A 23,413-nucleotide genomic window follows, 5' to 3' on the forward strand; every position below is an offset into this window, starting at 1 on the left:
GGGGGATGCCTCCCTAGGATTGCCAATGTCAAGGGTTTCCTTAAACTGCAATCCAGAGGACACTTCCACCATATTAATGCAATGTAAATAACAGGAAATTGTCTGTAATTCAGATGTCATTAATTCAGAATGTAAGAACAAGAGTGCCTGTCTGACCTGATAATCAAGTTTGTATAGGATAAAGTCACAACTTAAAACATAACAATACAAGAAACAGAAGAAGCTGGTTTTATGGGACTAATTCTTCAGAGAGGAGGACTTAAGGGAGTAACAGGGTAACCACTTAGGATGGGCAGACTCAACCATCGCCAGCATACATGCGGAACACAGGTATGCTTAACTTGGGTGCCCAAGATAAGAAAACAGGCAATGTGGCTGTTGCTCCTGTTCCCATTCAAGTGATGGTGCCTCTGTATGAAAATACACACACTCCCCACAGCACAAACCTGTCTCTGTTGAGAATATCTTCACTCATGGAACAATGTGAGCAAAAATGGGCTGACAGGCACCTGGAAATTCTGGAGCTGAACAACGTATGGCAAAGTCATGGCTGGCCAAATTTTAAACAGGTTTATGAATACTTGGTTCAAAAAAATCACATGTAAAAAAATTCCCTTATTTTTAACATACAGGAAAAGATGTGCATTTTTATTGATAATCTTTAGTAATAGGAAACCAGCTTCTCCCATCCCCACTAAATAAATATAAAGTAGATATTTAAAGATCATCAGATGGATATAGTACCAACGATTAGCCTGCTCAGGACACCACTTGTTTCATGTCAGCCCTCACCTTCCCATGAGAATGAATTCAGCTCTAACCATTTTATAACTCACAAGTGTTTACAGATGACATTAAAAAAAATAAAAAATAAAAAGACCCAAGCTTCCTAACCTAACAGTACTAGTTTTTAGAACACTGTAGTAACACTCGAGAAATCAATAACCCAAAATGTGACAAAAGAGCAGATTTTCCTTCCCCAAAATCAGTAAGCCAAAAAGATGGCCTTTCTACAAATGAGAGCTGACTCTGTGTAAATCCTCTGCACGTTGCTGGCCCTCCTAGAGAGGTGGTTTTTTTTTTTTTTTTGTTTGTTTGTTTTTTAACCTAATCAAACTCTCTGGGCTTAAATTCCTGCCCTACCCCCTATAATTAGGTATGTGACCTTGAACAAGTTATTGACACCCTCTCTGGGTTTCACCTACTTCACAGGGTTGCTAGGAGAGTCAATGATGTAAAAGGAGAGTAGGGCACAGGAAACAGTTGGTCCAGAATCCACACATATCCTGGGTCCTTTGGCTTGAGCTCATCCCCATGGGTGAACGAGGCCTCTAGGGGCCCTGGTTGAACAGGCTTTTGAGAAACAGACCTGGATCACATTCTTTAGGGACAATTATTTAACTACCCATTGTCTTGATTTGCACTAAAGTATACAGCCAGATGATTACTCAACCCTTATTACTAGTGTTTTCCAAAAGCAACTTATAAATTAAAATCTATTCAGTTAATATAAAACACCTCTTGGTTAACTTTTTATAACTTTCATTTTGGAAATCCTTCTGCATGAAAACTATGATCAAGTATTAAAATTGGGTAATTTGAACTGGCCATTCCTATTTCCCCTTTCTGAGAAATATGATAACCAATGGTAAAACGGTCCCAGAAGAAGTTCAAAAGGAAAGACAACTTAAATTCTACGAAGGCCATTTTTAAGAGCTCTGAAACTTCTTCGTAAATGGTGACAAAACAATGTCAGAATTGAAGCACAGAAATTATAGCATTAAATTCAATACCATTCATGAAACTTCACTGGGTCCTTTATAGCCCTGATGCATGCACAAGCAAAAGGAGTTTCCAACCTAAAAATATTAGTGCTTATCACATAGGGTCCAAAAATTTGAAACTTGGCATCTTTCTCAAGTAGGAAGTTGCCACCCACCTAGAAAGTGTTTCCAAACAATCACCAACAATAAGGATGTCTGATTTTATCTACTTACGTATTTAAAGTTTTGCAGGAATACAGGGAGATCTCAATGAACAACTTCAGAAAAATGCCACCTAGAGGAAAAATTCAATGAAAGGTTAATTTTTTAAAAAAAGAAAAAACACACAAAAACAACTTACCATGCAATTTTATGTTTATTAAAATAAAATACGTGATTTTTCTTCAAATAGTGGTTCTCACACCAATAGTTCAATTTGCCTTAGAATATAGCCACTGCTTTCCCAGTACAGTGAGGAACTAAAATGCAAGGAAAGAAAAAACAAAAAGAAAACTGAAAGAATCCCAAAATATCTCTTCAGCAGTGCTTGAAATTTTAAAAATAAATAGAACAAATTTCTGATAAAAGATACTATAGTTAATATTTGTTGAAAATTTATTTTACATCTTGGACTGTTTTAGGTTTCACAATCCAACCTTTCCAGACAAGCACTGTGTCCACTGACAGATGAGGACCTTCTCCAATATCACAAAGATCCAAGGTTTCCAAATCATGCCCTTTCTCTCCTACCATGTGGTATTGCTCAAGAGCACTTTCTACTTTATCAAGTGTAAGCCATTACCTCCCCAAATACCCACATGCACATTTTCTATAATCAAAACTTTCAAATGGTGCCGACAATGAAAATAAGTTAATAGCAAGCTATAAGTAACCACATTTTTTCCTGATAGTTTAATATCAGTAGCACCAGTGCTAATCTAACTGTTCCTAAGGTTGAGAAGCACAGTACATGGCTCAAAGGCTCCTCAATCTAAAGAAATCATAACACTTTTGAAATAACTTGAAGATACTACACAAAAGTCACTTAAATAAAAAATAAATATCTAAAAAATATAAATCCTGAACACATAAAATCCTTTGTTACAATAGCTCAGAGAAACTATAATTTTTTTTTCTTAAATGGTTCTTTTCTGGCTAAATTCTAAGCATTGCCCACAATTTCATGACCATTATTTTTATCTGGACATGGCGTCTGTGAAATAAATCACTAGGATTATTATGAATGGGTCTGTTATAAATGGAGTTCTTGATCAACATTTCATTGCTCCCAAAATGAGTCACAGAAATTCTTGAATCTTACTACTGTTCAAAATCAAAGATAACATTAAAAAGAATTTTTTTTTTCTTTGTACACACATCGTGAGCAAAGCTCTGGGCAAAGATTAAGACCCTAGCAATAACAAAGAAGGCAGAGTGGCATACTGATTCCTACCTAAAGTTTTCCAAACTCATATGGATGTTAAAAGCATTTCCTAGAATAAGTAAAGTTGACCCACAAGCTCTGAAGAAAAAAAGACACTTAGGAATAAGTTCTTTGTATCATGATTAAGCTTTTTTGACAAAGTAGTCAAATCTTGTGAAACTATCAAAGCAATATGAAAGATTAAACCAGCCAGTTGTTTTACTGAATTTGGTTGGTAAATAGTGTGTTATTTTTATATTCTTTAAAAAAATATGCCATTTCTGGGCTTGGGGCTGTAGCTCAGTGGCAGAGCACTTGCCTAGCATGCATGAGGCACTGGGCTCCATCTTCAGCACCACATAAAAATAAACAAATAAATAAAATAAAGGCATTCTAACTGTCTACAACTACAATTTAAAAAATAATATGCCATTTCCATTATGGAGATTCCTCAAAAAAATAGGGATGGAATCATCATATGACCCAGCTATCCCATTCCTTGGTATTTTCCCCAAAGATTTAAAATTTCCATACTATAGCAATACTGCCACCTTAATGTTTATAGCAGCACAATTCACAACAGCTAAATTATACACACCACAATTTCTTAATCCATTCATCTATTGACAGGCATCTGGGTTGATCTCATTAAACACACACAGAGACACATATATAAACACTATATATATATATATATATATACACACACACACACACACACACACACACACATAAATATATACATATATATGTGTATATATATAAATACACACACACTGGAGTTCTACTCCACCATAAAAAAGAATGAAATCATGTCATTTGCCTGGAAATGGAGAATACCACGCTAGGTGAAAATAAGCCAAACTCAGAAACTCAAAAGGTTGAATGTTTTCTTTCATATTCGGAAACCAGAATAAAACAAAGGAAAGGGGGAAAAAAGATGGGATATAATAAAGGTAAAGGGAAGACCAGTAATGTAGAAGGAGATAGAGCAGCAGAGTGGAGGGATGTATAATGGGAGGCAGTACAGAATAAATTCTTAAAAAATCGTGTTATATGCATATGTAAATATACTACAGAGAACTTCATCTTTATGCATAAGGAAAAAGAACCAGTCAAATATAAATAAATAGTTGAGCATAAGAAAGTCTAGTAGAGCACAGGAAGGAGAACAGAGGAGGAAGGGAAAAGGGGGATCATGAAACTGAATTCCATGCATGTATGAGTTTGATGGGATAAACTCACAAAACCCCTAAGGTGGGTACTAGTATTATCCCCATCTTAAAGATAAAGAAGCAGGCACAGAGATGTTTAAAGAACTCTCCAAAAATTACAAGACTCAGAAGAAGTAGTTAAGATCCAATCCACACACATGATCACACTTAATTCTAATAATGATAAAATGCAGGCAAGGGGAGAAATTTTTAGTTTCATTTTAAATTTGAGGAAAACTGAAATTCTGAGGAGTTCAGACTTCTGCAAAATCACACTGCAATTCAGAAACAAACGTCAAGAATAGAACCTGGCACTTCTCAATTCAAATCTAGTACTGCTTCTATATTTGTGGATTTTGGGGTTAGATTCTATATGTAACTCAAGAGTGTATGGTACCTTTAATCCCTGAGAAGACACTTCTGAATTGTCTTTTCACGTTGAGGCAACTACATTAAGTATAGCTCACACCAAGTTACTAACGTTGCCATGTCGCCATTTCCCATTTTTCATGAAATTATGTTTTTTCACTTAATGGTTATCAAATATACAGGTTTATATAGAAATTGGAAATATTGGTCCTCATTTATTATTGTTTCACCTTCATTTTTGTATGTTATTGCTCTGTGTTGCCATTTAAATTATTTATAGCCCAATAAATGCAGGCATTGTTTATTCCAGCAAGCTTCTAAGTAAAATTAAAACCACTGTGTTTCTGCACATTAAGGAGTTAATAAGTTTTTACATCCCATTCATCTCCATTTGGGTTGCATGCCCTCCTGTTCCACTTCCGGAGACCAGGGGAAGAAACAATAGCTGCCTTTTGAGCCTAAGCACAGCACCCATGTGACAGGCACTGGCACTTATTTATTGAATTGAGTTGTGGAAAAACAGGAAGCAGAGTTGTAAGACCCCTTTCTCAGTTACAAATTTCCAAGACTTGAAATGTCCTAATTTTGAATCGTTTCATGTTACTCAGTAAAACCAGAACCAAGGAATGAAAATGACTTTGGAAGTTACAAGGGTAAATCTCAGCCTAATGAAAAAAGAATTTTGTAATAAACAGAGTGGTCCCCACAGTGGTCCAGAAGTCTCAGTAACTGTACTCAAACAAGAAGAATGCTTTCCTGAACCCAAGGTGGCTCCCTACATCCATCCACGGCAAGAATGGGAGTTCCATGGAAGAGCACAGTGTGTTATGTGGCACTTTTCAATTCATTTCTCAGTAGAACCCACTATGAGTAGAAAGTGGATGGAGCATGGGTGGGGACAGACATCATTATTATTCCCATTTTTTCGGGTTAGAAATTTAAGCAACTTAGGCTGAATCACACAACTAGTAAAAGCAAGAAGTCGGGCCTCAATCCAGGACTTCTGACTCTAAAGGTCAGGGCATTTCCAGCGAGGCTGTTTACCCAACAACCAACAAATTATGACTTCAACCATTATATTTATTCATTATGGACAGAGGCAGGGATGGGCCCCAATGAAACAAAGCATGGGGGTGAGGAGCAAAGGAGATCAGCTAACAGCAAAATATCTAAACTCACCAATTTGAGCCATTTATATTTTTGGTAGGAAAGTTCTCTGAGGCTCTGTTCACATGGGTCAACTAAAGGAATGATTATCCAAATCCTACTTTAGTGTGCTTTGTTGATACAATAAATGTTTGGGGAAGTTAGTCCACATTTTAAGGGCAGTTGGAGGCAATACAATAAACATAAAAAAGCAGTGGCTCGCTTCTGCACCCAAAGCATAAATTATGCCTTAAAGATTAGGCTGGTAGATATTAAAGGAAAAAGGAAGGGGGTGGGGGTTGCTTGAAATACGTTCTCTGACAACTCTTCCAGGACAATCTCACACTTGAATCTGACAACAGGAGTTTAACACAAATGGGTCAACCATTGAATGATTGCTGAAGCTTGCAAGATTTTCAAGGAAAGACATAAAGGTGTCAAATTTCATGAACCTGTCTACCAAGCACAGAAAGTGGCAGGTTGCCAAAGGCTGGACGGTGTTCACTCATGTGAGATGCTGGGAACTTGAACCTCTACAATGCCTGTCTTGCCACTTAACCACAGTGGTGAATGATTCATTTCAACTTTCCAAAGACCTCATAAACTCTAAGTCAAATGCTGCTAATCATAAAAACTTCCTTTTACTCAATACTCTGTTATGCAACATTACAGAATCAACATGAAGTTGTCAGAGAATATGTTTTAAATGTAGTATCTGGGTACAAGAGAAGAGCCTATAGATGTGCCAACAAGTCAGATTCAATTACGCTGCATTTTAGTGTGCCAGGTTTGTGCATCAAAACGTTACTATTGTTATTTACATACAGCTGGTACCATGTTCATACATATAAGTGTCATCCCTTCCCCAATATCTAGTTATAAATCTAAGAAATTACAGGCTCCTTGAGAACAAAACTAATTCTAGCTTACTCCTCTCTGCTTCAGTCTCTTGCACATAATAGTGTAGAGCACAGGACACAGAGGTCAGAAATAAACAACAGGTGATCGCAGTAAGAACATTCCCTACAGATTGGCAGAAAAGGCAGACTATGGGAACAAGAGAAATACTGGATTAATAAGAATGGAGACGATCATTCAGCAAAGATGACAGTGGGAATTCCAGAACAAGAAGAAAGCACAGGAGGTAGACATGAATTAGCAGGCTGTAAAGATGCATGGGGGGACTAGTTACCCTGCACAATGCAGCGGGAAACCTCAAGTGGGGGTGTTTCCAAAACACCAGCGTCCATCCAGACCAGCCTCTGTGAACTTCTTCTGTCCCAGAACAGCCTTATAACATGGGTGGCAGAATAGGGTGACAGAGGCAAGTGTGCAGTTAAGGAGCTCTTCAGGTAATTCTGAAAAACTCTCCTCCAGATGACAGTGACTAAATATTGTTGCTTTTTTCTTTTAATCTCAAATATAGATGTGTGACCATTTTGTAAGACCAAAACTATTGTGAATACTGTCAAGTACCAGCAAAGCGTGAGCCACATAGGACACACCAACAACTTGTTCAAGAACTGATGACTTAAGATGGACAGGCATTGGCCATTACAACAAGAAGGGTACACGCAGCACACCTGGGGAGTGGGCCAGGGTAGACAGGGAGCCACAGAAATCAACGGGGACTATAAGTGTATCTGATAAGCCCTCTCTTTCACAGTTCTTCACCGTCTGCATTCCAAGTCTGGGCACAAACTTTAAGTAATAACAGACCAATGTTTCTGAAAAACAGATGATAAGATTAGAAGTAAAAATAAAGAATATTTGCTCATTAAAAAGATTTCCAAACAGTTATTTACGGACAAACACAGACCAAAGTATATATTTGCAAGTAAGGACCCTGCTCCTAAGTTAGCTATCAATTATAAACCCCTTCAAGCTCAGATACTAACCTGTGCATTGCTTTCCAAAAAAACCTTATACGTCTCCAAGGGTTCTGATCATGCCAAATGTTTATGCCATCGCTATGTCTCCATTTGGAAGTGTGTCATCGTCACAGGCAAAGCTCATTGAAGGGGCTTCACCATTAAAAAAAGCCAATTCATCCCTTGGGAAATGCCTTTCCTGTAAGTCTCCTGAAACCAAAGGAAAAAACCCAGGAGTTTCTGCATCTAAGCAAGGTCAGCTCTAAAGGTGTTTGGACTACCAACTCGCCTACCTATTTACCTTTTTCATTATCTTACAAATGCATAAAAGCATTTATCTGTCCATCATTCTATTCCCTCTCTAGTCAACAATATTGACTGGGTACCTACTCCCTGCCAGGCACAGCGAAGACCATGACAAACAGAGCATTATTTGCTCCTCCAAAGGAATGGATTCTCTCACATGGCATCAGGCTCAGCAATCTCTGGGCACCTTTTGCAACTCTCTCTAATAACCTGTCTGGTATGAAGGTCTGGTGGCCATCGTCGACATAGCAATGCCCGGGATCACTGCTCTCTCTTCTGGAAATATCTATATCTTAAGTTTCAGTCTACACAATCAAACTCTTTGAGCTTTTCTAAAATTTGACATAAGATGAGTAGGTGAGGCAGAGCTAAAACGGGGATCTGCAATTATACTGGAGGGAGCCTAGAAGTCCTGCATCATTTACATTCAAGTAACGGTAGCTTCTGAGTGAATTTCAGGAGAAATAAAATCACTTCAAATATTAATTACATGAGAACATTGTGAATACGTTTTTACCACTTACATGTCAACAAACATGCAAATATCATGACAGAACAAAGGGTACATGAACTTTTAATAAAACATTTTATAAAGCTTATGATAATACTTTTTGCTCAGTAACGTACAGTATAATTAATCAATAAAAATAAATCCTAAAAACACCCTCAGCAATGGAGCCTTATGAGGCCCACTTAGTACCAATCGCTACCTATATGGAAAACAAAAGCAAATCCACTGCCCCTTAAGAAAGGGGAGAATGCTTCCCATCACAAATCATGGTGTGGGCTCTCCTTCTTTTGTGACCTGCTTTGATTCCAAATCTGATATCATGTTCTCCAAAACTCAGTTTTGAGGTCTCAAGGCATCTGCCTCCATAACTATGTTGCCTCTGCATCCTTCCTATTCCAGACAGGAGACTTTACTCAAGACCCTCGTAGGGCCAGCTTCCACCAAGGCCTCCTCTGCACACCCTTTTGCTTTTGTCTCTCTCAGGCCTCCTCCGAGCTCATGCAGCCCTCTCACACTCGGCCCTGTGTGATAACTATGAACTTGTGCACACTCTGGGCACAGCCCTGTTATATCCACACTGAGCAATAATTATGTGCTTATTTGCCTGTGTCAAGTCCATTCATCCATCTTGAGGCCAATATTAACAAACTGTAGCTATGGGCATTTCAAATGACCCTAACTCAGTCCCTTGACTAGTAAAGACTAAGAGAGAATGAAGCAGGCCACTCCAGATCACAGATATTCACATGGCTCATCCCCTCCTTCATTCCAATGTCATCTCCTTCCCTGACCATCCTAGCTGAAAGAGCAACATGCTCCATGTGTCCCTGGCATTGCCTGCCTTCCTCACCCACTTCATCTTCCCCATGACTCTTACCACTGCCTGAGGCCATCCACAGAGCCAGCTGGAAAGAGAGGGAGAGGGCGCTATCTAGAAGAACAGAAGTAGACATGGGTATTATTTTAGAAGTTAATGGTTTTTGTATCTGCTAGACCATAAGCTCCATTAAGGAATGGCCATTAATGTATTTTGGCCTGTGAGATATAGATCTCTCTTATCTGGAATAGTACCTGAGAAAGGACACATTCTCAGTGAATACCCATTGGTAAATCTGTGTGTTTTGACCAAATTAGAAACCCAGAAACATAAGATCAGATGGAAAAGGGAGGAAAATTTGCTCAGCAGAAATTTGATGTGCCCAGCTGGGCCACCGGGCAGAGGGGATTCCAGCAAGCAACTGGTCTGAAACTTAGGAAAGAGAGAAATTTAGTTTGGAAAATTAACGACGTAATGGGAGTTGACTGAAGCCAGGGGTAAGGGTGACTGTCAAGTGGCTGGCCACTGTACAGTGAAAAATAACAGCATATACCTTGTAGGGATGAATGTACTAAAGGAATTAGTACATGTGACACATTTGATCTATCTCTTCAAGGCTTAGCCAAATAACTACATAGTAAGTACTCAATAAATGCTTATGGAACATATGAACACCTTTTAATACTGGCAAACACTACTTTTAGTGCCAAATGATGAGCATTTGGGCACACAACATTATATGAGGTTCTGTTTTCCTTCTGCAGGATTTTGAGTTACTCTAGTCTGTTCAAAGTTTAAAGAGATGTCCCAGTATTACTGACACTAAAAAAAAGAAAGAAATGCTGCATTACTTTTTACTACCTTGTGGGGGAAAAAAAAATACAGAACTTAATTTCCCAGAATGGGACATAAAAGGAAAAAAAGCATTCCTATGTGATCCATGAACACAAATGTTTATCTACCATGACAGGCACAAACACTAGCATTATGAATTTAAACTCAAGTCCATGAGGAGAAAAACTTCTTGGCACAGACTAAAACGTAGTGACAAATGTGGCACTGGAGCTAAACTCAGAGGATGAGTTAAATGTAAAGGTCCTGTTTCAAGAAGAAAAAAAAAATACTGGTTGGCTTAGGTGGTGGGCTTTTAAGTTTGCAACTAACTATAGCTTAACTAAAAATAAGCACTTGATGTCAATGATGGGAAATAAACAGCATGATGGACACCCCACTTAGAAGAGGTAGTCAAGGAGGTCAAGGTCAAACACCAACATATCCATGACTGCAGCAGGGTCAGGAGCCTGTGGCAAGTGCCTCTGCAGAAAGGACCTTCCAGTGGAGGGACCCCGAAGTCTTGCTGGGTGGGGCCACAGAGGAAGTGAGCAGAGCTCTTCACCAGCTACAGTCAGTGTATCTCTGCTTTTATTTATTTATTTATTTAGGGTACAAGGGATTGAATTCAGGGGCACTTGACTACTAATCCACATCCCCACCCTATTTTGTATTTTATTTAGAGATAGGGTCTCACTGAGTTGCTTAGGGCCTCACTTTTGCTGAGGCTGGCTTTGAACTGATCCTCCTGCCTCAGCCTCCCAAGACACTGGGATTACAGGCATGTGCTACTGTGCCCAGGTGCTTTTTTTTTTTTTCTCCTGTTAAAATTTCACTTAAATTTCTGAAGAAAAGATTCACCATTAAAACACACACACACACACACACACACACACACACTTTGGAAGCCACTGCTCTGGGACAAATTAATTCTATGAAGAAAAAAATTACAAGATTTAAAATTTTGATTTTTGTGTCCATCTCTACAATTGGCTGAAGAATGTCTTGAAAGCCAGGACTGGTGGTGCAGGCCTCTAATTCCAGCAACTTGGGAGGCTAAGGCAGGAAGATCGTAAGTTTGAGGCCAGCCTCAGCAACTTAGCTATCCTATCTCAAAATTAAAAAATTAAAAAGGGCTGGGGATGTGGCTCAGTGGTAGAGCAACTCTGGATTCAACTCCCAGTACCAAGGGGGGGAAAAGGAAAAAAAATTTTTATATATATATATATATAATCAATCATAATCTTGAAGATGGGGCAGGTTAGTATAGAGACTCAGATGTGTGAGGTTTAGCATTTTGTAATGTTTGAGTTTTGTATAAGAGAATCAAATGTTTTTCTCATCAAAAAAGTGCATGAGATACTTTATTTTCAACTATTTAACTTTTCTGTTTTTCACAGGAAAAAAAAAATCCAATTGCTTTCCTGGCAAAGATGAAATCCTGCCAAGGCCTCATACATTAATTACTGTATTTATGCCAAGAAACAAGAGAAACTGTCCCATGTTTATAGTCAAAATCTATTCACACAAAACCATTCTCTAAGGGAATTGTGTGTACTGGAATCATATTCTTTTTCTAAGCAACTTTCATAAATTGCTGTGTGCTTTTCTTTTACAGATGAAAATTAAGTGTTCTGATTTTTAATTTAAAATGGTATTTAACTAAATGAAGAAAACAAAACAAGGACAGAGAACAATGAAATTAAAGCAGAAATTAATTTCTCTCTTAATGCCAGCCCATCTCCCAGTTCCCAAGGCCTGAGGGGGAGAGTACCTTCATTAACTATAGATCATGAACTCAATAGGTTCTGTTCTAATTCAGAGTTGGAAGATTTGTCTTCAGACTAGGGAGAACCACTAATGGTGAACATGAAGATCTTAGTTCCTAAGAGTATTTCAGATTTTCCTTTTGGCTGTTGAAGATGTTGGCGGGGTAGGGCTGGGGCTCAGTGGTAGTACAATTGCCTGGCATGTATGTGGCCACTGGGTTTGTTTCTCAGCACCACGTGTAAAATAAATAAAATAAAGGTCTATCAACAACTAAAAAAAAATATTTTAAAAAAAGATGTATGCAAGGTAGCCCCCATATACCAAGATAAAATGGCCCAGCCCTCTTTTATCAGGACAAAGGCTCTCCAAGGTCCCAAGAGGAAAGGTTGAGTTCAGATATTACTTTCATGCCCTTTCTAACCCCTCCCTGTGACCCATGGCACGTACGTGAGAAGCAACGGGTCAGGGTTAAAAGCAGTCTAGCCACAGAGCCCAGCCCAGCTAACTGGCCCACATGGTGGCTGAACCCTGACCTTGGCCTTACTGTCTCCATTCTCTGACCAGATGTGTTAACTGGCTGGAGATTCTTGAATTAGATCTCAGATGTGTGCGTCCCTTCTAACAACAATAACAAAAAAGAAAGTGACGGGATGTCATTTTCTCTAGTAAGTAAAAATTGCTCTAGTTATCCATAGCTAACCACCTACCAGCAAATTCAATATCCACAGTAAACAACAGATTTAAATCCCTTTCTCCACAAGATTCCTCTGTATTCGAGGGTTACAGGTGCCTCACTGAAATCAAAACGCTCTCCTCAGAGATAACACTGCTCACACACCAGCCTGGGTTCCTGAGCTTCCCTTTGCATAGACTGAAGGCCAATCATGCTGGAACCCGATGGTTCTTCCTTTAGCCCTCAGCTCTGTGTATGTTCCTTGTCACCACACACTGTGCTGCCTCAGTGCTCTCTCTATAAGTCGGACCTGCTGATTGTCAGAGCAGGAAGGCCCTTAGAATTTGGTGTGGATATCGTTTTCTTAAAAGAGCAAACTCGAATCCAGAGAAATGAAGTGGCTTCCATAGTGGCAGTACAAGGGACACTAAACCAGACACTCCCTCCTAATCCTGTGTTTGGCCAAGGATTACAAACCAGTAATCCACACCACTCTGGGTGCTCAGGTGTGTCTCAGGGAGGGGGGGGGCACGAGGAGGCGAGCAAAGACTTCTAGGGCAGAGGCAGGTTATTGTTTCATATATTAAGGTTAAACACAAGATTTCATTTGAAAGGGAGAGCTCCACAGTAAATAAATAAACATCTTGAAAACCACCACATGGCAGAACTAACTTCAAATAAAAGGAGAGTTGAAAGCAAGAGAGGACTAAAAACATATAGGGTCTTATTTTAATGAATGGGTCCTTTTAAAAATGGGACAAGAAAAGAAAATAGCACTAAATCCAAATGTTATAGCTTAGCATTCTTGCCTTTATTTTTGCCTGCCCAGGAAAATAAAACAAAAAGACAAAAAGAAGAAAAACAAAGGAAAGATAATGCATTGGAGTTTCTAGCTCCCTGGAAAAGCCGACTGACAATTTCTAGAACAAAGTCAGAGCACACACTTAATCTCCTAATTTAAATTCCTAAATCTTTACTCAAAAAAGAATGGAAGAAATTAGAGTTCTCACAAATTACCTACAAAAACAAACAAATAAAAAGACTCCTAGTTTTGCCTTTTGATCTGCTATCCTCTGAGCACCTCTAACAGCTTTCAATTTTTCTCATTCCTAAAAGAAATCAAATTCTTCATACAGGTGCTCACAAGCCCTTGAACTGTACCTCTTTAGGGTCAGTAGGTGGGAGGCAAACTGGCTAGTTACCATGTGTTTGGCACTGGACCTGGGAACAATTTGGAGGAGGAGAAGGAGATGGTTCTCAGGACAGTAAGTCACCAAGAACTATGCTCACTGTGGTTTGGCAGTCCACAAAGAACTTTTTCTTCAACTTTTCAATTTTGATCATTCTAGGCTCATACTGGAGCCAGATGATTTTTAAAACCTTTAAAATCTTGCTCCAGATAATCTTTTCAAAGTCAACTCTTTAAAGTTATGGTCTCCCAATGACATTGAACTGAAAGCTCTTGCATTTTATTGTTAATTCAAAGCCAGCAAACCTGATGGTTGGTAAGTAGCCACAAGCTGAAGTACAGTTCTTTAGGGGTTTGTTTATTATGTTCAATCAAGTCATCTCTGTCTGAGCCCAGGTCTTCTCAGTGCCATTCTCTGAAAAGATCAAATGTTATTTCCTAAAATGACAACCCCTCTTACTTCCTCTGCCTCACCCACCCCTAAGTTTCCACAATGCAAATAAGAAACACAGCCACACACAGATATGGAGAACTCAACACATTTTAAGAATCAAAGGACAGCTTCACAAAGGACTGATTTTACTTATGCTCTAATGATATATGAATACTAACATGAATTGTTTTATAAACTTGGAACGCTGCAAAAGGCCACTTTGGTCAGCCTCCAAGCAGACTTACTTCAGTGAACTAATTTTTATGTTCTACTTTTGAAGATCTCCAGGACAGAAATTCTACAGTTTCCCTTGCTAGCTTGACTTGTGGTTTCATTTCCTTCAGCGTCAAAGGAGACTGTTCTCTCAATTTTTTTTTTTAAGTTAAATAAGAGTTCAACTCTTAAAAAAAAAAAGGCACCTAGGTTTCCAGAAGGAGTGGAATAGATGATGTCAGAAGTGTTGTACCTAAAATGATTCCTGGAAGGCATTTCCTAAAGAAACAGGCATTCATCTTACCCCTTGATCTCTTGGTAGAGGAAAAAGGGTTTCCTGAAACTAGAACAACACAAAAGTGAACAACCAAGAACTACACACTAAACCACAGGTCCCTGGAAAATGAACTTAGGAAGCCATTCCTAAGGCATGCTGCTCTTCCCAAGCCACGTCCATGGTGCCTGCACACACAACTCAAGTTCACCAGCTGAAAAAGGAAAGTAATTTACGTGCAATGAAGAAATATCCCCTACTCATTGAGAAAAATCGTTTCCAGGTCTCCCATACGGTCCAAATGAAGAAATTGTTGGGTTTTGGTATCCTTTTTCTTTTCTTTCATTTTTTAAAGAGTTTCCTAAGCAATATCATACTCAGTTTTCTTACATTTTTTTTTTTAAGGTGAACTTTCCGTCACATTACACTCCTTGAAACAAGTCTTCTGAAGATTTTGCCCTTGGCCTCCTGGAATTTTTCAATGAAACTAGAAAGAGATGTTTACCTGACCCTAAATATTATCCTAATGAAAATTCTGCTTTCGATTCTTTGAACTCTTCTCTTTCTCTTTCCTTGTCATGCCCTCTGGGAAAGAAAGCAAGTACAGATGTTGGCTGGACCTCAACTGGCAAACACCAAGATAACTGAGTTCTAACAGTTCCTCAAGGACCTGGGCAACATCACAAGGGGATGGGCTAGGCTCCCTTTTCTGGCACGGCCATCTGCACTTCACCTGCTTAGATGATCAATGTAAAGAGAGGACATGCCAGCATGTTGTCTTTCTGACAAAAATAAGATGTTAATCACAGGAAGAAGAAAAAGCATATCATGGGTTTTTCCAAAACAGAGAGAGCAGAAAAAGCTATGACCTCAGGGGGAACAAAAAGAGAGGGGAGAATAGTTTTCTGCCAATTAAGGGTCAAAGTGAGGTAGGGTCCAGGTTTTCTCTGGTAGGGGTCACGTGAGGAGGTTTGGAGTTGGGTGCCTACAATCAAGGTTTAGTTGATAATTTCCTTTACTTGTAAGAGGAAAGATTCTGATATGGAGGTTTTGGCAATTTCATTTCCAACAATCACATTTACCCATGTTTAGGAAGAGCTTAGGCAAGTACACACACACAGGAGTCTAATCAGATGTATTCCAGAGACTTCTTATCCAAGAGGGCTTCTACAGAGGACAAGTGCTTTTTTCTCAAACGAGAGATAAGGGGGAAGATAAATATGTATTTTCACTGGGAAATGTATTTCAGGAATCATTTAGGTAAAAGGTTTCTGACACCATGCCATTCCAGTGCATCTAGAAGTCTGGGTCCCTGGTAGCAAGCTTGTTCCTAGCAACCTGTCCTGTAACAATGCAAAACAACTGTGTTATCCTCAAAAACAAAGCTGAGCATTGTCGGGGCTCATACTCTCAGCCTACTTCCTGGTCCTAGAAGCTACTATCCAATAGCAGAGGAAGCACCTATTCACTGAGAGCTATGGTTTGAGCAAGCCCTCCTGGGAAGGTACACTCAGTAAAAACCAGTAAAGATTAACCTGAACCCAGTACAAAGGGTAGATTATTTCCTCTATCTTTTGGAGTGTGATTCTACAAAAATAAAGAGATGAAAACTGTCCTCAACTAAAGTAAAAAGACACTTTTGTGGCTTCCAAAAGACCCAAGTTCAATGATTTCACTATTTGTTGCAATCTGGTCATTTTCCTACACTGTAGGTCAAGACAGCAAAACCAACTGGGGCCATGTTTGGAATTTTCTCAAATTTCAGGAACCAGTCAAGTAGAAAGATGCATCTATTACAACACCCATCATAATGGCTTAATTTTCACTTGTTGACAGACTGGACTGATTGGTTGGTAGGAGGCCAGAAAAATTGCTGTTTGGAATTTCACCTAATAAGAACTCTTTTCATTTATATTCCAACTTGGTATATCTAATCAAAGATTTTAATGGGATTTTTTTTTAGGTGAAAGAAAACCAAACAAGTCATTGGAGTTTCTCCCTGTGTATATGATTCAGAAGCAAAATGCTGGAGGACAGTTACAGTGGTCAAATTCAAAAAACCGGCAGTGACAGGAAATAAGTAAATAAATAAATAATTTCAAGTTCTTTGCTCATCTTCACCCAGTTTAATTTGGACTGACTACTGCTTTGTCTCTGGACTACTTTGTCCTAAATAGGAGCCCTAGAATTCAAACAAGGGAACTATGTTGTTCCCATTCCATTCAAAGTTTCATTGGCTTAAGTTTAATATCAAAGGCTTAATTTTTTAAGAATGATTTGAAAGGAGGTTTTACTTCTACATGTTAAATAAGGTATCTTTCATCTTTAATCTTTGTTTAGGTTGGAACCATCTGGCCTCAACGCTGACTCGGCTCTCAGCAAGTGGCTGTTTGGAAGACATTATAAATGGAGATAGCATTCTAAGTTCAAGATTTCATTGGGGGAGGGAATGAGCTGGTCAGTTTAGGATTTTCATAAAAATTCTGATTAAAATAAAAAGTTAGAACAGAAGCCTATGATTTTTTTTTCCAGTTTCCCTACAGGATGTACACATGGGAGAAAAAGCCACCCGGGATGAACAACTTCTCAGGGGAAGCAAAGAGAAACAGAGCAACAGCCCATTTAGAACACGTGCCATGAAAATGAAGGAAGATCTGACTGCAGCTTTGGGAGCTCTTGCAGGGAGGTGGGTCCCTACCTGTCATAGGAAATGTGATACAGAGCGACATAAAGCGCCTGGTTCTGCTGGGGATAAAAAGGTTCATAAATCTTTAAAGAATGACTTAAAGGATTAGCTCTGGACAGAGCCTCAGTGTCACTGACCTTCAGACGGTCTGAGGGTCAGCACCCGTCACAGCTCTCGCTGTCTCGTTTGATGGGGTAGACGAATCTTCAAAGGTTGAACTTGGGTATGGGGGATAAATAGAAGACAGATGATGAGAGAGGTTCAAAAGCTACTGCTATTCTTGGAAACTATTCTGGGTGTGTGTAGGAGAGGGTCAAAGTGTTCAGCCAGGAAGCTACCTAGCCATACCTGAGTCCAGGGAGACAGCACCTTTTGCAACTAAAACCTCAAGAGCACTGAAACCTTGGCAGTAACAATCGTCATCATTGTCATCATCATCACCATCTTCTTCCTCCTCTCCTTATGTACTAAGTGAACCCTTCCTTGCTAGGTGCCAGGTACTATGCTAAGCACTTAATAACACTCATCTCCACGGAACACTCACAACAATTTTATCAGACAGATCATGAATTCCATTTTAGAGATGGGGAAATTGGAGGCTGGATGGATGGATGAATTAGCGTGACCAAGGTCAAAGAACTAACAAGCAGCACAGGCGCTTCTCATGCTACTTCTCGAGGGTGTAAAAGGCCATGGAACCCCAGAACTCAATGTGGAAGGAGTGACGAGATCAGTTTTTCATATACTTCTCTAAAGGACTTGTGGATGAGGAATGACATCAACTCTGGAATTCGGATTCTTGGGTTGAAGTACCATAAGGTACCACTTGTGGTTTGAGGCTATAATGGCATAACCCTGAGACCCTGCCTAGCACTGAGCCCAGCTCCCACAGGAGGCTGACAGCAGTCTATTTCACTCTGTCTTCCCTGAGCAAGTTACTCAAACCTCTAACCCGGGAATCATCATTGTGCCTCCTCCCGAGGCAGCTGGGAGGATTAAGTAAGATGATTTTTAATGGGGAGGCCATCCACACATGGCTGATGGGGGTTGTTATTTCATGTTATCCCATTTGATTTCCATGTTTTCTCACTTTCAGGAGTGCTAGCCATCTGGTTTTCCAGAAGCACTCTGTGGCACACAGGAAGGTAGTGTCTCCATTTCATAAATGCAGTAACAGATGCCCAGGAGCACTGAGTCACCACGCAGCTGGTGGATGACCACAGCCTTCTGTGCTCTTCTTCTGCCCAGTCATTACAAAACCTCAACACTCTCAGGCAACTGAGTCTCATGAGTGTCCTAATGGAGATTCCAAGCGAGGCGCACATACCCCTGGCTCCACTCTCCCCTATAATAGGTAGACAACTTCACAAGACAACAGCAGAACTTTCAGATTTTCTAGGGAACACAAAGGCGATCCTTAAATTCTCTCACTGTTCAACCCAGGGTTGTTCTGGGTTCTTTGTTTAGTCACATGGTATAAGTTGTGCTTTCTAGCACTTCTAAAAAAGGACATCTCAATATAAGAGCTGGAATATTCTTACGTATGCCAAGACTTGGAAGATTCTTTTAAATCTTTTTTGCTGTCTAATGAGTGCTTAATAGATTTTTTTAACTCAATAAGCTTCCTTTTTTATTTGCAGTGGGGAGAAACCTAGCAGCTGTTGCTTCAATAACAACCAACTGCTGGATTATTACAACTACTCCTTCCAATTTGGTCCTTCATTATTAGCAGTAAAAGTGTTTCTTATAGTCATCTAAAGTCCTTGCCATGTGATTTTTGAAAAGCTGCAATCAAACTAGCCAAGCATGAATACCGTAAACTTCCCTAGCAATACCAAATGAAACTGTCTGCTGCACAGTCAATTAAAGTGGGTCACAGAGACTCATTTTTTCCACCTTCTATCTGCCTGGTGATGTCTGCTGGCAAAGAAGCCAGTTAGATCCCTCTTACTAAACACGACAAACAATGGCTATGGCAGACACTGCCAGCAAACCATTATGGAAGAATATCACCACTTTAAAGGGTCTGCAGGCCAAGGATAAAGGATACAATGGGAGAAGACCTGCAAAAAACGCTGGCACCTCTGATCTCTGCTCTTGTGTCTGCACCCCACACCTCTGGACAACAGCCTGAATCCTCAATGCTCCCTGCCCACATGTAAGACATTATGGGTAAGAGGGCCTGAAATTTAATCCCACATCTGCTCTTCTGCAGCCTTTGGAAATCTTAAGAGTCTCTCTGACAATTGCTGCCAAAGGCCATAATCACAGGCATCTGTAACCAGATCCCCAGCTACAAGACAAAACACCACACACTCCCAAGAGACAGTCGGTCAAACCGTGTTGGGTTTCCCATCTCTTTTGCCCTCCAAAGACTGCACTGAGCCTTCAATTTCCAGAGAGCAAATCAGCACTGGAAGAAGGTGGCCCAGGCCCTCTGTGTCATCCCCACCCCACAGGAGGGGAAACTCAATCATATTCCTTCCAGGTGTGTTCTCCTTGGCCCACCTTTGGAAAGAAGATTTGACGGCAAGTGAGGGTCCAGAATCCCAGAAGAAAGCATGAGGACATACCGCAGCTCTAAGAAGCCCCCTGTATAGACACATCAGTACTTTTCCAACTCTCTCACTGAGTCACTCCGAAGCTGTGGCTCAGGTGCTGGATTTGCCATTTGTGATCATAGTTGGTCACTAACATAACATGTGACCTTTGGCAACATAACTCACTTTCTTGTACCTGTTTCGTATTTTAAAAATTTAATAACCATTCCATTAAACGATTCCTGAACGGTTCTACCTTTCATTCTATAAACAAAAGAGTCAAGTGGAAAAAGTTCTTCAACCAGTTTGGCCACATACTTGGTAATGCTGGACAAGTAACTTGCTCTCTGGACACTGGTTTTCTAATCCGGTTTCTAACCGTCTCCTATTTCTTCTCATGAGGAACAAATACAACATTGTACCTAGCAGTGTTCTTCCACCATGAAGCTCTCTAAAAATCTAAGGTGCTATCATTCCTGTCATCATTATTATGATATGTCATGTGATTATTTCTTCATTAGCTTCTTCAACAGTGCCACGCCGGTGGTTAAGAGCTCTAGAGCCACCACCAGAAAACTTATAGAACTCATAAATGAATTCAGCAAAGCAGTAGGATATAAACATCCGTATACCAACTGCATTCCTATACATCAGTGATGAATCAACTGGAAGCAAAATTAGAAAAACTACCACATTCACAACAGCCTCAAAAAAAATGTGGGATCAATCTAACAAAAGATGTGAAAGACCTCCAAAATGAAAATACAGAACACCAAAGAAAGAAATTGAAGAAGACCTTAGAAGATGGAAAGATCTCCCATGTTCCTGGATAGGCAGAATTAATATTGTCAAAATAGCCACACTACCAAAAGCACTATACATATTTAATGCAATTCCTATTAAGGCTTCAATGATGTTCTTTATATAAACAGAAAAAGTAGTCATGAAATTCATTTGGAAAAATAAGAGTCCCAGAATAGCCAAACCAATCCTCATCAAGAAAAGTGAAGCAGGAGGCACTACAATACCAGACCTTAAATTCTACTCCAGATCCATAGTAACAAAAATGGCATGGCATTGACACACCAAAATAGACATGAAGACAGAATAGAAGACAGAGACAAACCCACATAAATACAGTTATCTCATACTAGACAAAGGCGCCATCAACATACACTGGAGAAAATATAGCCTTTCAACAAATGGTGCTGGGAAAACTGGACATCCATATGTAAGAAAATGAAATTAGACCCCTGGCTCTAACCCTGCACAAAACTCAACTCAAAGTGGATCAAGGACCTAGGCATTAGACCAAAGACCCTGTGCCTACAAGAAAAAAAAAGAAGTAGGTTTTAATCTCCATCATGTTAGCTTAAGAACTAAGTTTTTTAGCAAGACTCCTAAAGCACAAGAAGTAAAATCAAGAATCAATAAATGGGATTTTATCAAACTAAAAAGTTTCTTCACAACAAAGGAAACAATCAAGAACACGAAGAAAGCCTACAGAATGGGAGAAAAATCTTTGCCACCTGCACCTCAGATAAAGCATTAATCTCCAGGATATATAAAGGACCCAAAAAACTTAATACCAAAAACCAAAATAACCCAATCAATAAATAGGCAAAGGAGCTGAAACATCAAAGAAGAAATACAAATGGTCAACAAATATATGAAAAAATGTTCAACATCTCTAGCAATAAGAGAAATGCAAATTAAAACTACACCAAGATTTCATCTCATTCCAGTCAGAATGGCGATTATCAAGAATCAGTAACAATAAGTGTTGGCGAGGATGTGGGGAAAAGGTACACTCATACATTGCTAGTAGAGCTGCTGGAAAGCAGAGTGAAATGGAGATTCCTCAGAAAGCTTTGAATGGAACCACCATTTGATCCAGTTATCCCATTCCTCAACATATATCCAAAGGACTTAAAACCAGCATACTACATTGACTCATCCACATCAATATTCATACCAGCTCAATTCACAAAAGCTAAGCTATGGAACCAACCTAGGTACCTGCCCTTTAACAGATAAATGGATAAAGAAAATATGAATGGATAAAAAAATATACACATACACACATACACAAATAGAAAATTACTCAGCCATAAAAAAGAATGCCTTTAGATAGCAAATGGATGGAACTGAAGACTATCGTACTGGATTGGCTAAACAAAATAAGCCAATCCCAAAAAACCAAAAGCTTAATGTTCTCTCTGATATGTGGATGCTGACTCACAATAGGCAGGAGGGGGAGGGTTGGAAGGGTAGAGTGGAGATTCACTGGATTGGACATTGGACAGAGGGGAATGGGGGGAGAGGAGGGGACATGGTAATGGGAAAGATAGTAGAAGGAAACAGACATAACTTTCCCATGTTCTTATGAGAATACACGACCAGTATAACTCCACATCATGCACAACCACAAGAATGGGAAGTTATACTCTATGTACGTATGACATGTCAAAATACATTCTTCTGTCATGTATAACTAAAAAGAACAAATTATTTTTTAAAAAAATTAAAAGCCTGGGAGCCAGGAGGCGAGGCTAATGAAAATGATTTAGCCACTGTAAACTCAAAGTTCTCATCTATAAGGTGAGATAACAGTACCTAATATAGTTGGTGTGAGACTGAGTGAGCAAATGGGAAGCACTTGAAATAATGCCCCACACAATAAATGGTGCCTACTATTACTCTCACTGTTCATAATTAACCCTGCTTTCTTCTTTCATCAGATACTGTTCAAAACAAGCTGCCCTGATTTTCAAGCCACTCACTCTTAGTGTGCTAAGGAGAAAGGAGGGAGCGGTAAGTACTGCTACCTAACCTAGCTCATTTAACCCTCCCAACCAACATTTCTATTATCCTCCTTTGAGAAGTTCAGAAAGGTCAAGAGGGTATCAAGTGGCAGCCAGGATTCAAAGTCAGGCCAGAGTAATCCAGACCCTGCTCTGTTGTACCCAGTTTCCTGCTCAATATAAAGAGAGGGAATGATAAATTTGCCCTTAAAAATTCAGAAAGTCAATACGGTTCCAACACTGATTTGAACTTAATCCATTCAGCTCAAATGGTGCCTACTCTTGACCTCCTTCTCCTGCCCCTTCACAAACAGGTGAGCAGATTCTGGCAGCATGTCCAGCCTGTGAAGATTCCAAGCAGCCCTTGCCCTCTAGCAGGATAAGTGCTGGCTCATGTCTGTCCTCCACTGTTGAGAGCCACAGCCGAAGGGGCCCCAGCAAACTTCCAGCTGCCAGCAAACTTCCAGCTGCCGGCTGATGATTGGCTCACAGCGGCCCCAGCAACATCTAGCTGATTGGCTCCTCTGCGGTGATGCTCATTGGGCTGTTTCCCTGCCCTTTCAGACCACGGAGCTGCTTA

General features: G+C 39.7%; 1 protein-coding gene across 3 annotated transcripts in view; it reads right to left on the minus strand.

The window, feature by feature from the left end:
* Lhfpl2 (LHFPL tetraspan subfamily member 2) overlaps positions 1-23,413 on the minus strand; it is a 137,863-nt gene that overhangs the window by 74,682 nt on the left and 39,768 nt on the right. For all 3 annotated transcript variants that reach the window (XM_015497830.2, XM_048800183.1, XM_048800184.1), the window contains one exon: positions 1,998-2,058. The gene's annotated coding sequence lies outside the window, so the exon portion shown is untranslated. The remainder of the gene's footprint in view (positions 1-1,997; positions 2,059-23,413) is intronic.

The sequence above is a fragment of the Marmota marmota genome, unplaced genomic scaffold, assembly GCF_001458135.2.
Source record: "Marmota marmota marmota unplaced genomic scaffold, marMar, whole genome shotgun sequence".
Taxonomy (NCBI): Eukaryota; Metazoa; Chordata; class Mammalia; order Rodentia; family Sciuridae; genus Marmota; species Marmota marmota.